Source organism: Salmo salar, chromosome ssa03 (genome assembly GCF_905237065.1).
Source record: "Salmo salar chromosome ssa03, Ssal_v3.1, whole genome shotgun sequence".
Taxonomy (NCBI): domain Eukaryota; kingdom Metazoa; phylum Chordata; class Actinopteri; order Salmoniformes; family Salmonidae; genus Salmo; species Salmo salar.
The window spans coordinates 89,308,076-89,323,499 of NC_059444.1; the positions used below are offsets into that span (position 1 = coordinate 89,308,076).

At 42.3% G+C, this 15,424-nt stretch overlaps 1 long non-coding RNA gene across 1 annotated transcript; it reads left to right on the forward strand.

The window, feature by feature from the left end:
• Positions 1-11,270: 11,270 nt before the first annotated feature.
• On the forward strand, positions 11,271-14,203 carry LOC123741906 (uncharacterized). The gene is made up of 2 exons (XR_006769431.1): positions 11,271-11,666; positions 13,283-14,203. It is a non-coding gene; the product is annotated as an uncharacterized lncRNA (long non-coding RNA).
• Positions 14,204-15,424: the final 1,221 nt, after the last annotated feature.

A 15,424-nucleotide genomic window follows, 5' to 3' on the forward strand; every position in this document is an offset into this window, starting at 1 on the left:
CACACACATTGAACACACACACACACACACACTGGACACACACACACACTGGACACACACACACACACTGGACACACACACACACACTGGACACACACACACACACTGGACACACACACACACACTGGACACACACACACACACACTGGACACACACACACGGGACACACACACACTGGACACAGACACACGGGACACACACACACTGGACACAGACACACGGGACACACACACACGGGACACACACACACTGGCACACACACACACACACACACACATTGGACACACACACACACACATTGGACACACACACACACACATTGGACACACACACACACTTGACACACACACACACTGGACACACACACACACTGGACACACACACACGGGACACACACACACACACACTGGGGACACACACACACTGGACACACACACACACACACACATATTGGACACACACACACACACACACATTGACACACACACACACACACACACACACACATTGGACACACACACATTGGACACACACACACTGGACACACACACACTGGACACACACACACTGGACACACACACACACTGGACACACACACTGGACCCTCACACACACTGGACACACACACACACTGGACACACACACACACTGGACCCTCACACACACACACTGGACACACACACACACACTGGACACACACACACGGGACACACACACGGGACACACACACTGGGGACACACACACACACTGGACACACACACACACTGGACACACACACACGGGACACATGGGACACACTGGACACACGGGACACACTGGACACGCTGGAGACACACACACACTGGACACACACACACACACACATTGGACACACACACACAGACATTGGACACACACACACTGGACACACACACATTGGACACACACACACACACTGTACACGCACACACACTGGACACGCACACACACTGGACACGCACACACACTGGACACGCACACACACTGGACACACACACACACACTGGACACACACACACACACGGACACACACACACGGGACACACACACACGGGACACACACACACTGGGGACACACACACACTGGCACACACACACACACACATTGGACACACACACACACACACACACACATTGGACACACACACACACACACACACACATTGGACACACACACACACACACACACACATTGGACACACACACACACACACACACACATTGGACACACACACACACACACACACACACACATTGGACACACACACACACACACACACACATTGGACACACACACACACACATTGGACACACACACACACTGGACACACACACACGGGACACACACACACACACTGGGGACACACACACACTGGACACACACACACACACACACACATTGGACACACACACACACACACACATTGGACACACACACACACACTGGACACACACACATTGGACACACACACACACTGGACACACACACACACTGTACACACACACACACTGGACACACACACACACACTGGACACACACACACACACACTGGACACACACACACGGGACACACACACACTGGACACACACACACTGGACACACACACACGGGACACACACACACACACACTGGGGACACACACACACTGGACACACACACACACACTGGACACACACACACGGGACACACTGGACACACGGGACACACTGGACACACACACACACTGGACACACACACACACACTGGACACACACACACACTGGACACACACACAGGACACATTTGTAATTATTTTGGATCCCCATTAGCCGCTGCCAAAGCAGCAGATACTCTTCCTTGGGTCCAGAAAAATTAAGTCAATTTATACAATTTTAAAACATTACAAAACATTCACATATTTCACAGCACACTGTGTGCCCTCAGGCCCATACTCCACCACTACCACATATCTACAGTACTAAATCCATGTGTATGTATAATGCGTATGTTATTGTGTGTGTGTGTGTGTGTGTGCCAATGTTTGTGTTTCTTTACAGTCCCCGCTGTTCCATAAGGTCTTTTTTTATCTGTTTTTTTAAATCTAATTTTACTGCTTGCATCAGTTACTTTATGTGGAATAGACTTCCATGTAGTCATGGCCTGAGGGCACATGCTCTCTAATAGGCTTAAATTGAAGATGTGGCAATATCGTCTGCTATTATCCCCAGTAATTTTCCATCCAGATTGTCAGACCCCAGTGGCTTGTCATTGTTGATAGACATCACCATTTTTTTCACCCCTTCCACACTGACTTCACGGAATTCAAAAGTACAATTCTTGTCTTTCATAATTTGGTCCGATATACTTGGATGTGTATTGTCAGCGTTTGTTGCTGGCATGTCATCCCTAGGTTTGCTTATCTTGCCAATGAAAAAGTAATTAAACAGTTTTGTAAACTTTAGAGTGTTTTCTATCCAAATCTACCAATTATATGCATATCCTAGCTTCTGGGCCTGAGTAACAGGCAGTTTACTTTGGACACTCTTTTCATCTGGACATCAAAATACTGCCCCCTAGCCCAAAGAGGATAACAGTAGCGAGGCTATATACAGGCACTGGTTAGTTGGGCTGATTGAGGTAGTATGCACATGTAGATATGGTTAAAGTGACTATGCATATATGATAAACAGAGAGTAGCAGTAGTGTAAAAGAGGGGTTGGCGGGTGGTGGGTAGCGGGACACAATGCAGATAGCCCAGTTAGCCAATGTGTGGGGGCACTGGTTGGTCGGGCCAATTGAGGTAGTATGTACATGAATGTATAGTTAAAGTGACTGCATATGTGATAAACAGAGAGTAGCAGCAACGTAACAGAGGGGTTGGGAGGTGGGCACACAATGCAAATAGTCTGGGTAGCAATATGATTACAAGTTCATGAGTCTTATGGCTTGGGGGTAAAAACTGTTGAGAAGCCTTTTTGTCCTAGACTTGGCACTCCGGTACTGCTTGCCATGCGGTAGTAGAGAGAAAACTGTATGACTGGGGTGGCTGGGGTCTTTGACAATTTTTAGGGCCTTCCTCTGACACCGCCTGGTGTAGAGGTCCTGGATGGCAGGCAGCTTAGCCCCAGTGATGTACTGGGTTGTACGCACTACCCTCTGTAGTGCCTTGCGGTCGGAGGCCGAACAATTGCAGTACCAGGCAGTGATGCAACCAGTCAGGATGCTCTCGATGTTGCAGCTGTAGAACCTTTTGAGGATCTGAGGACCCATGCCAGATCTTTATAGTTTCCTGAGTGGGAATAGGCTTTGTTGTGCCCTCTTCATGATTGTCTTAGTGTGTTTGGACCATTCTAGTTTGTTGGTGATGTGGACACCAAGGAACTTGAAGCTCTCAACCTGCTCCACTACAGCCCCGTCAATGAGAATAGGGGCGTGCTCAGTTCTCCTTTTCCTGTAGTCCACAATCATCTCCATAGTCTTGGTTACGTTGAGGGATAGGTTGTTATTCTGGCATCACCTGGCCAGGTTTCTGACCTCCTCCCTATAGGCTGTCTCGTCGTTGTTGGTGATCAAGCCTACCACTGTTGTGTCGTCTGCAAACTTAATGATGGTTTTGGAGTCGTGCCTGGCCATGCAGTCATGGGTAAACAGGGAGTACCGGAGGGGACTGAGCACACACCCCTGCGGGGCTCCAGTGTTGAGGATCAGCGTGGCAGATGTGTTGCTACCTACCCTCACCACCTGGGGGCGGCCCGTCAGGAAGTCCAGGATCCAGTTGCAGAGGGAGGTGTTTAGTCCCAGGATCCTTAGCTTAGTGATGAGCTTGGAGTGTACTATGGTGTTGAACGCTGAGCTGTAATCAATGACTAGCATTCTCACGTAGGTGTTCCTTTTGTCCAGGTGGGAAAGGGCAGTGTGGAGTGCAATAGAGATTCTATCGTCTGTGGATCTGTTTGGGCGGTATGCAAATTGGAGTGGGTCTAGGGATTCTGGGATAATGGTGTTGATGTGATTCATTACCAGCCTTTCAAAGCACTTCATGGCTACGGACGTGAGTGTTACGGGTCTGTAGTCATTTAGGCAGGTTGCCTTCGTGTTCTTGGGCACAGCGACTGTGGTGGTCTGCTTGAAACATGTTGGTATTACAGACTCAATCAGGGACATGTTGAAAATGTCAGTGAAGACACCTGCCAGTTGGTCAGCACATGCCCGGAGCACACGTTCTGGTAATCCGTCTGGCCCCGCAGCCTTGTGAATGTTGACCTGTTTAAAGGTCTTACGCACGTCGGCTATGGAGAGCGTGATCACACAGTCGTCCGGAACAGCTGATGCTCTCATGCATGCCTCAGTGTTGCTTGCCTTGAAGCAAGCATAGAAGTGATTTAGCTCATCTGGTAGGCTCGTGTCACTGGGCAGCTCGCGGCTGGATCTCAGTAACAATGACCTGAAGGATTCAGGAGTGAAGCTGCTCTCTGCTGTACTGGGGAATCCTCACTGTAAACTGGAAAGTCTGAGGTCAGTATTCCTGTATTTGGTCAACAAGTGATACATTTTCACCAGATCCACATGTGTTTACCAGGCACACATCATCCACACCATAATTGTTTGGACAGTGGAGCTTACAGTTTCAAATTTGCCGCTATGCTCCAGCATTTTGGATTTGAGATAGAATGTTTCATATAAGGCGACAGTACAGAATGTCATCTTTTATTTGAAGGTATTCATATATCTGTTTTACCGTTTAGAAATGAAAGCACTTCATGTATCTACAGTAAATTGGGAAGTATTCAGACTCCTAGACTTTTTCCAAAATCTTTTTCTAAAATTGATTAACTTGTTTTATTCCTCATCAATCTACACACAATAACGCATAATTACAAAGCAAAAACAGGTTTTTAGAAATGTTATAAATAAAAAAACTCTGAAATATCACATTTACATAAGTATACAGACCCTTTACTCAGTACTTTCTAGAAGCAACTTTGGCAGCGATTACAGCCTCGGGTCTTCTCCCATTCTTCTCTACAAATCTTCTCAAGCTCTGTCAGGTTGGATGGGGAGGGTTGCTGCACAGCTATTTTCAGGTCTCTCCAGAGATGTTCGATCGAGTTCAAGTCCGATGTCGTAGTGTTTGCTGTCTCTAAATGTGAACTATATTAACCTGTTTAGGATAGGGGGCAGTATTGACACGGCTGGATAAAAAACATACCCGATTTAATCTGGTTACCACTCCTACCCAGTAACTAGAATATGCATATACTTATTACATATGGATAGAAAACACCCTAAATTTTCTAAAACTGTTTGAATGGTGTCTGTGAGTATAACAGAACTCAAATGGCAGGTCAAAACCTGAGAGATTCCTTTACAGGAAGTGGCCTGTCTGACCTTCTTTTCCATCTCTATCATTTACTAAGGATCTCTGCTCTAACGTGACACTTCCCACGTCGTCCATAGGCGCTCAGAGCCCGGGAAAAAACAGAATGTCATCATTCCAGCCCCAGGCTGAAATACATTATCGCCTTTCTCAAGTGGCCGATCAAGGGACACTGGGCTTATGCGCGTGACCCCGACCGCCCCCGCCTTTGGGATTTTTTCCTCTGTTTGCCGAAAAGGAGATTCCCTGTCGGAATATTATCGCTTTTCTACGAGAAAAATGTCGTAAAAATTGATTTTAAACAGCGGTTGACATGCTTCGAAGTACGGTAATGGAATACTTAGAATTTTATTGTCACGAATTGCGCCGTGCGCGCGACACTTCTTTACTATTTCGGATAGTGTCTGGAACGCACGAACAAAACGCCGCTATTCGGATATAACGATGGATTATTTTGGACCAAACCAACATTTGTTATTGAAGTAGCAGTCCTGGGTGTGCATTCTGACGAAGACAACAAAAGGTAATCAAACTTTTATAATAGTAAATATGATTATGGTGAGTGCTAAACTTGCCGGGTGTCTAAATAGCGAGCCCGTGATGCCTGGGATATGTACTTAGAATATTGTGTGTGTGTTTATGTAATTCTGTGATTGGTTAGTTAGTAAATAAATAATTAAGGCAATTTGTATATTGCTGATTCATGATTTGATCCTAGGGTTCGTGCAGATATCCAAGGGTTTGCGGCATTCAGGAATGACACTGATGAGGTAATAATACATTAATAGAAGACTAATCGATAAGATATGAAAATATCGGGAAATAGAGACTCTATAAACATTTTCCCGTGGTGCCCCAACTTCCTAGTTAAAGTTACATGATTAGTTTAGTCACTTGAGGAATAATTACAAATAGAGAATTGATTTATTAACCTCTCTAGGCTAGGCGGGACGAAATCGTCCCACCTACTCAACAGCCAGTGAAATCCCGTGGCGCGATATTCAAATACCTTAGAAATGCTATTACTTCAATTTCTCAAACATATGACTATTTTACACCATTTTAAAGACAAGACTCTCGTTAATCTAACCACATTGTCCGATTTCAAAAAGGCTTTACAACGAAAGCAAAACATTAGATTATGTCAGCAGAGTACCCAGCCAGAAATAATCACACACCCATTTTTCAAGCTAGCATATAATGTCCCAAAAACCAAAACCACAGCTAAATGCAGGACTAACCTTTGATGATCTTCATCAGATGACACTCCTAGGACATTATGTTATACAATACATGCATGTTTTTTTCAATCAAGTTCATATTTATCTCAAAAAACAGCTTTTTACATTAGCATGTGACGTTCAGAACTAGCAAACATACCGAAAACTTCCGGTGAATTTACTAAATTACTCACGATAAACGTTCACAAGAAACATAACAATTATTTTTAAGAATTATAGATACATAACTCCTTTATGCAATCGCGGTGTCCGATTTTAAAATAGCTTTTCGGTGAAAGCACATTTTGCAATATTCTGAGTAGATAGCCCGGCCATCACAGGCTAGCTATTTTGACACCCACCAAGTTTGGCACTCACCAAACTCAGATTTACTATAAGAAAAATTGGATTACCTTTGCTGTTCTTCGTCAGAATGCACTCCCAGGACTTTTACTTCATCCACAAATGTTGTTTTGGTTCAAAATAATCCATAGTTATGTTCAAATATCCTCTGTTTTGTTCTTGCGTTCAAGACACTATCCAAACCGTGACGCGCGGACGCGTATCGTGACAAAACATTTCAAAATATTCCATTACCGTACTTCGAAGCATGTCAAACGCTGTTTAAAATCAATTTTTATGCGATTTTTCTCGTAAAATAGCGATAATATTCCGACCGGGAGACGTCTTTTTTGTTCAAAGACTGAAAATGTAAAATGGACTCTTCACGTGCACGCCCGTCTCATTGTTCTCAGATCGACCACTATCCAAATGCGCTACTGTTTTTCAGCCAGGGACAGCAAAGTCATCATTCAACGTTCTGGCGCCTTCTGAGAGCCTATGGGAGCCTTAGAAAGTGTCACGTTACAGCAGAGATCCTCTGTTTTCAATAAAGAGGGTATAGAAGGCCAAGAAATGGTCAGAGGGCATTTCCTGTACAGAATCTTCTCAGGTTTTGGCCTGCCATATGAGTTCTGTTATACTCACAGACACCATTCGAACAGTTTTAGAAACTTTAGGGTGTTTTCTATCCAAATCAAAAAATTATATGCATATTCCAGTTTCTGGGCAGTAGTAATAACCAGATTAAATCGGGTACGTTTTTTATCCGGATGTGAAAATACTGCCCCCTACCCTAGAGGTTAAGTACCAATGGACACGTTCAACTGGTTGGATTACAGAAATATTGTTATTTTTCCCAACCTTTTGATGTTACCATACTCTCTCTATGTTAACCTCTTGGGGCTAGGTGGGACGCTAGCGTGCCACCCGTGGTGCACTCCATCAACAGCAGGTGCATTTCAAGAGCGGCAAATTTGAATCCAAATAAATGTCAAAATTCAAATTTTTCAAAAATACAACTATGTTACACCATTTGAAAGATAAACATCTCCTTAATCTAACCACGTTTTACGATTTCAAAAAGGTTTTACGGCGAAAGCATAAATTTAGAGTATGTTAGGACAGTACATTTACAAGAGTTGTGTGTAATGTTTTGTCAAGTCAAAGACAGGGTCACCAAAACCATAAAACCAGCTAAAATGATGCACTAACCTTTTACAATCTCCATCAGATGACACTCCTAGGACATTATGTTAGACAATGCATGCATTTTTAGTTCTATCAAGTTCATATTTATATACAAAAACAGCGTTTTACTATGGCATTGATGTTGAGGAAATCGTTTCCCTCCAATAACCGGCAGTCAAGTCAGCGTCAGAAATTAAATAATTAAAATTAGAAAACATTGGTAAAATATTATATTGTCATTTAAAGAATTATAGATTTACATCTCTTGAACGCAATCAACTTGCCAGATTTAAAAATAACCTTACTGGGAAATCACACTTTGCAATAATCTGAGCACTGCGCCCAGAAAAATACGGCGTTGCGATACAGACTAGACGTCATGTTGGGGAGATCTAAAATCGAAAATACTATGTAAATAATCCATTACCTTTGATTCTCTTCATCAGATGTCACTTCCAGGTATCACAGGTCCATAACGAATGTAGTTTTGTTCAAAAAAGCTCATCATTTATGTCCAAAAATCTCCGTCTCGTTAGCACATGATGTAAGCCAGCCGGACTTCTCGTCATGAACGAGGGGAAAAAATATATTTCCGTTCGTTCAAACATGTCAAACGTTGTATAGCATAAATCATTAGGGCCTTTTTAACCAGAACATGAATAATATTCAAGGTGGACGAATGCATACTCTTTTATAACGTATTGGAACGAGGGTACCCAACATGAACTAGCGCGCCAGGTGTCTAATGGGACATCACCGTTCCATGGCTCTTGTTCGGTCAGATCTCCCTCCAGAAGACTCAAAACACTTTGTAAAGGCTGGTGACATCTAGTGGAAGCAATAGGAAGTGCCAAAATATTCCTAAACCCCTGTGTTTTTCAATGGGATAGGTTTAAAGTCAATACAACACATCAGGTATCCACTTCCTGTCAGAAAATGTCTCAGGGTTTTGCCTGCCAAATGAGTTCTGTTATACTCACAGACACCATTCAAACAGTTTTGGAGACTTTAGAGTGTTTTCTATCCATATATAATAAGTATATGCATATTCTAGTTACTGGGTAGGATTAGTAACCAGATTAAATCGGGTACATTTTTTTTATCCAGACGTGCAAATGCTGCCCCCTAGACCCAACAGGTTAACAAAAGGCTTTCCAATAGTCCATTCTGTAGAGTGGAGAGAAAACGGGGGAAAGGTATTTATGACAGTCGTAAACCTCACACCACGTCATGACATTATATACTGTCACCTCGTATGAAACATTTGATCTGAAAATGCTGGAGCATATTGCCAAATTTAAAATGTTAGCTTCACTGTCAAAATATATATGGTGTGGATTGTATACTCGATACAAATCTAAATCTGATACCTCACTGTCTTTTGACTGATACTGCTTTTTATACTGGTCAAGTCAGTCTACTCAAATATTTGCACTAAAAATGTTTCTCTCTACAAGCAGAACTTCGATCACTTGTCATTGTTAATAATAATGCATCCATTTATTAATAGATATGGCAGGTTTCAGGACACTGATATACATTATCTGAATATATACTGCCACTCTATTTTCACAGCCAAGGAATAGCAGTGTTATTTTAAAAGGATTTTACTCTTTGCAGGTTGTCAGCTTGTCTAGTCACAGAGGAAGGCTGTGCTTCTCTGGTCTCAGCTCTGAGGTCAAACCAATCACAACTGAGAGAACTGGATCTGAGTAACAATGACTTGAAGGATTCAGGAGTGAAGCTGCTCTCTGTTGGACTGGCGAATCCCCACTGTAAACTGGAGACTCTGAGGTCAGTATTCCTGTAGTTGGTAAGTGATAACTGTTCACCAGATCCACATGTGTTTACCAGGGACACATAGTCAACACCATATGTGTTTAGACAGTGAAGCTTACAGTTTTAAATTTGGTGTTATGCTTCAACATTTTGGTTTTGAGATACAGTAGAATGTTTCATATTTGGTGACCATACAGAATGTCATCTTTTTATTTGAAGGTATTCATTTATATCTGTTTTACCGTTTAGAAATGAAAGCACTATGTATTTAGAAGCTGAAATTGCCTTCTGGAGGTACTCAGACGCCTTGACTTTTTCCAGATTTTGTTATGTTTCAGCCTTCTTCTAAAATGTATTAAATTGTTTTTTTCCACTCATCAATGTACACACAATACCCCATAACGACAAAGCAAAAACAGGTTTTTAGATATGTTTGCTAATTTATAAAAACATTTTTTAATGAAATATCACATTTACATAAGAATTAAGACCCTTTAGTCAGTAGTTTGTTGAAGCATCTTTGACAGCGATTACAGCCTCAAGTCTTCTTGGGTGTGACCCTACAAGCTTGTCACAGCTGTCTTTGGAGAGTTTCTCCATTCTTCTCTTCAGATCCTCTCAAGCTTTGTCAGTTGGATGGGGAGAGTTGCAGCACAGCTATTTGTAGGTGTCTTGAGATGTTCGATCAAGTTTGTCTGGGCTCTGGCTGGGCCACTGAAGGACATTCAGAGACCTGTCCTGAAGCCATTCCTATGTTGTCTTGGCTGTGTGCTTGGAGTCGTTGTCCTGTTGGAAGGTGTACGTTCATCACAGTCTGAGGTCCTGAGCGCTCTGGAGTAGGTTTCATCAAGGATCTCTCTGTACTTTGCTCCATTCATCTTTCCATTGATCCTGACTAGCCTTCCAGATGTGACGCTTGGCATTCAGGCCAAAGCGTTCAATCTTCTTTTCATCAGACCAGAAAAATCTTGTTTCTCATGGTCTGAGAGTCTTTAGGTGCCTTTTGGCAAACTCCAAGCGGGCTGTCATGTGCCTTTTACTGAGGAGTGGCTTCCCATCTGGCCACTCAACAATAAAAGCCTGATTGGCGGAGTGCTGCAGAGATGGTTGTCCTTCTGGAAGGTTCTCCCATCTCCACAGAAGAACTCTGAAGCTCAGTCAGAGTGACCATCAAGTTCTTAGTCACCTCCTTGACCAAGGACCTTCTCCCCCGATTGCTCAGTTTGGACGGGTGGCCAGCTCTAGGAAGAGACTTGGTGGTTACAAACTTCTTCCATTTAAGATTAATGGAGGCCACTGTGTTTTTGGGGACATTCAAGAGTGAAGAAATGTTTTTTTTCCCTTCCCCAGATCTGTGCCTCGACAGAATCCTGTCTCGGAGCTCTATGGACAATTCCTTCGACCTCATGGCTTAGTTTTTGCTCTGAAATACACTGTCAACTGTGGGACCTTATATAGACAGGTGTGTGCCTTTCCAAATCATGTCCAGTCAATTGAATTTACCACAGGTGGATTCCAATCAAGATGTAGAAACATCTCAAGGATGATCAATGGAAACAGGATGCACCTGAGCATTGTAGGTTTATGTCAATGTTAAAATTAGACATGTTTGAGTTAAGACAAACATTCTTACCACGGGGCAAAGTTATACGTTGTGTGTGAGTTCACATGTATCACTCAATGACTGTCTGTTCTTCTGCTTACCACTACAGTGTGGAACATGGTGGAGAGAAGACAATGAAACCTGGGCTTAGAAAATGTGAGTGTTGACTGCTGTGGAGAATTAAGAATAAGTCTTAATTCAAGTCAAGTCAAAGACCACTATCATTACTTACTTGGTCATATTAAATAGTTTTACTTCTGCCGAAGCAGAAATCAGGGACACCAATGTTTAGAAAGTGTTGCTTTGAGAATGTGTGTTACATTAGAAACGTGTGTTTCGTGTTACATTAGAAACGTGTCTGTGTGTGTGTGTGTTCATGCATGCATACAGGTGTGAGTGTGTCAAATCAAACTTTATTTGTCACATGCGCCGAATACAACAAGTGTAGACCTTACCGTGAAATGCTTACTTACAAGCCCCCAACAACAGTGCAGTTCAAGAAGAGTTAAGAAAACATTTACCAAGTAGACTAAAGCAAAAAATAATAATAAGTAACACAAGAATAACAATAACGAGCCTATATACGAGCCTATGACAAATCTTTTCAGTTTCCTGAGGGGGAAAAGGTTTGTTGTGCCCTCTTCACAACTGTCTTGGTATGTTTGGACCATGATAGTTCATTGGTGATGTGGACACCAAGGAACTTTAAACTCTCGACCCGCTCCACTACAGCCCCGCTGATGTTAATGGGGACCTATTCGGCCCGCCTTTTTCTGTAGTCCATGATCAGCTCCTTTGTCTTGCTCACATTGAGGGAGAGAGAGGTTGTTGTCCTGGCACCACACTGTCAGTTCTCTGATCTCCTCCCTATAGGCCGTCTCATCGTTGTCGGTGATCAGGCCTACCACAGTTGTGTCGTCAGCAAACTTAATGATGGTGTTGGAGTTGTGTTTGGCCAGGGAGTACAGGAGGGGACTAAGTACACCCCCTGAGGGGCCCCAGTGTTAAGGATCAGCGTGGCAGACGTGTTGTTGCCTCCTCTTACCACCTGTGGGCGGCCTGTCAGGAAGTCAATAATTACTCGTGTTATAAAGGCACAAGGCGAGACCCAAATGCAGACACAGGAGGCAAATGGTTGAGCTCCGATATTTATTATAACAAAGGGATTAGGCAAAGGCAGGTTGGGGACAGGTGAGAGTTCATTAACCAGGTCAGAGTCCAAACAGTACCAGGCAATAGGCAGTCTCGAAGTCAGGCCAGGCAGCGGTCAGAAACCAGATCCGAGTCTAAACAGTACAAGGGGATAGGCACGCTGGTAGTCAGAACAGACAGAGTGGTCAGGCAGGCGGGTTCGGAGTCAAAACAGGCAAGGGTTGAAACCAGGAGGACTAGAAACAAAACAGAGACTGGGAAAAATAGGAGCAAGGAAAAACGCTGGTTGACTTGGCAAACAAGACGAACTGGCACAGAGAGAAAGGAAACAGGGATATATACACCAGGGATAAAAAGTGACACCTGGAGGGGATGGAGACAATCACAAGGACAGGTGAAACAGATCAGGGTGTGAAACGTGTGTGTGTGTAATTAATGGGAATAAGTGTGTTTTATATTACCATATAGTATAACATATGATCATTTAATAAGTCTCAAGTTACCTTAACTTCTCCTTTTGATACCTAGAAACATCTACATTAAATTAATTAGTGAAAAGTGAGTTAACATTCTAATGTGAATGATGATGATTTCTAATGTTGTCTGGTTTCATCCATCAGATGCCTGTGATCTCACACTGGACCCAAACACAGTAAATAGACTCCTCTCTCTGTCTGAGGGGAACAGAAATGTGACATGGAGTACAGAGGACCAGCCGTACCCTGATCACCCAGAGAGGTTTGAGGTCTGGGAACAGGAGCTGTGTAGAGAGGGTCTGACTGGGCCCTGTTACTGGGAGGTAGAGTGGAGTGGGATAAAGGCTGATATAGGAGTGACATATATAACGGAATCAGCAGGAGAGGAAGGGGTAATGATAGTAGGCTTGGATGGAATAACAAGTCCTGGAGTCTGGTCTGCTCTGACAACAGTAACAAAGCCTGACACAATAATAATCACACGACCATAGCCGTCCCCTCCTCCAGCTCCCACAGAGTTGGAGTGTATCTGGACTGGCCAGCCGGCACTCTGTCCTTCTACAGAGTCTCCTCTGACACACTGACCCACCTGAACACATTCACCTCCACGTTCACTGAGCCCCTCTATCCAGGGTTTAGGGTTTGGTTTGAAGACTCCTCAGTGTCCCTGTGTCAGGTGGTCCCTGTGTAAAACACAACATGATGTTTCACTCTAATAGTCATGTTCAGTAAGACACACTGGAACAACAATGTAGAATATCTCTCTAGTGTGTAAACATATGATAGTAAATATTCATGAATAAACGCCATTGAAGTTGACAGATATTGTCAACTAGAGTCATTTATTAATAGAATGAATCACCACACTGTGTTGTAAAACCTGGTTTCATTTACAAATCACTGATCTTGTTGTTATTGGGCTTCTTGGTGTTTGTAAATATTGTTGTCTGTAGAATGTTTATTTGTCAAATTATTGACACAACAATCTTGTTTGTGTTTAAACTCAATTCCACTGAATGAAATGTACATGTGACAGATTTGACTAATAAAGGTTAATCAACCAGATGGAAGAAGAGGGGTGTAAACGTTTTAACATGGATCTGAATATGACAGTACAGTAATAGGGGTTGTATTCAGTACATAGAAATGGGTCTTATTCAGATGAAAAGGAAGCATTTATGACCACACACACACACAGACCTTAATTGTGTAAAATGTCAACTTCAATGGGGCCGTAGCTATATCTCAGTAGTGTGTTTGTAGGGAATCTCCTTTCTCTGTCATCTCTGGTACAACACAGTCTGTGGGGTTAGAAACATTCAGGGGAAGTGGAAAGAGATCCTGTGACGTGACTTCCTCTTCTGGACGTTAAAAAAGCTACACTCCATGTTAACTCCTCCACATGTACTGGATTGGTTCAACAGTACAGAAGAGAATATCCCCCTACATTTTATATATTCTCATCAGGACCAGAAAGACAAACATTCACATTTATTTTATGCCTGCTAGGTTTCTGTTTGTGTACAGTGAGGACTCCAGCGTAAATACACACTCTTACGTTGCACGCAAGCAGCTTCAGGAAGAATAGTGGATATTATAATGTAGTGGATATTATAATGACAGAATAGTGGATATTATAATGACAGAATAGTGGATATTATAATGACAGAATAGTGGATATTATAATGACAGAATAGTGAATATTATAATGACAGAATAGTGGATATTATAATGTAGTGGATATTATAATGACAGAATAGTGGATATTATAATGATAGAATAGTGGATATTATAATGACAGAATAGTGGATATTATAATGACAGAATAGTGGATATTATAATAACAGAATAGTGGATATTATAATGTAGTGGATATTATAATGACAGAATAGTGGATATTATAATGACAGAGTAGTGGATATTATAATGACAGAATAGTGGATATTATAATGACAGAATAGTGGATATTAAAATGACAGAATAGTGGATATTATAATGACAGAACAGTGGATATTATAATGACAGAATAGTGGATATTATAATGACAGAATAGTGGATATTATAATGACAGAATAGTGGATATTATAATGACAGATAGTGGATATTATAATGATAGAATAGTGGATATTATAATGATAGAATAGTGGATATTATAATGATAGAACAGTGGATATTATAATGACAGAATAGTGGATATTATAATGATAGAATAGTGGATATTATAATGACAGAATAGTGGATATTATAATGATAGAATAGTGGATATTATAATGACAGAATAGTGGA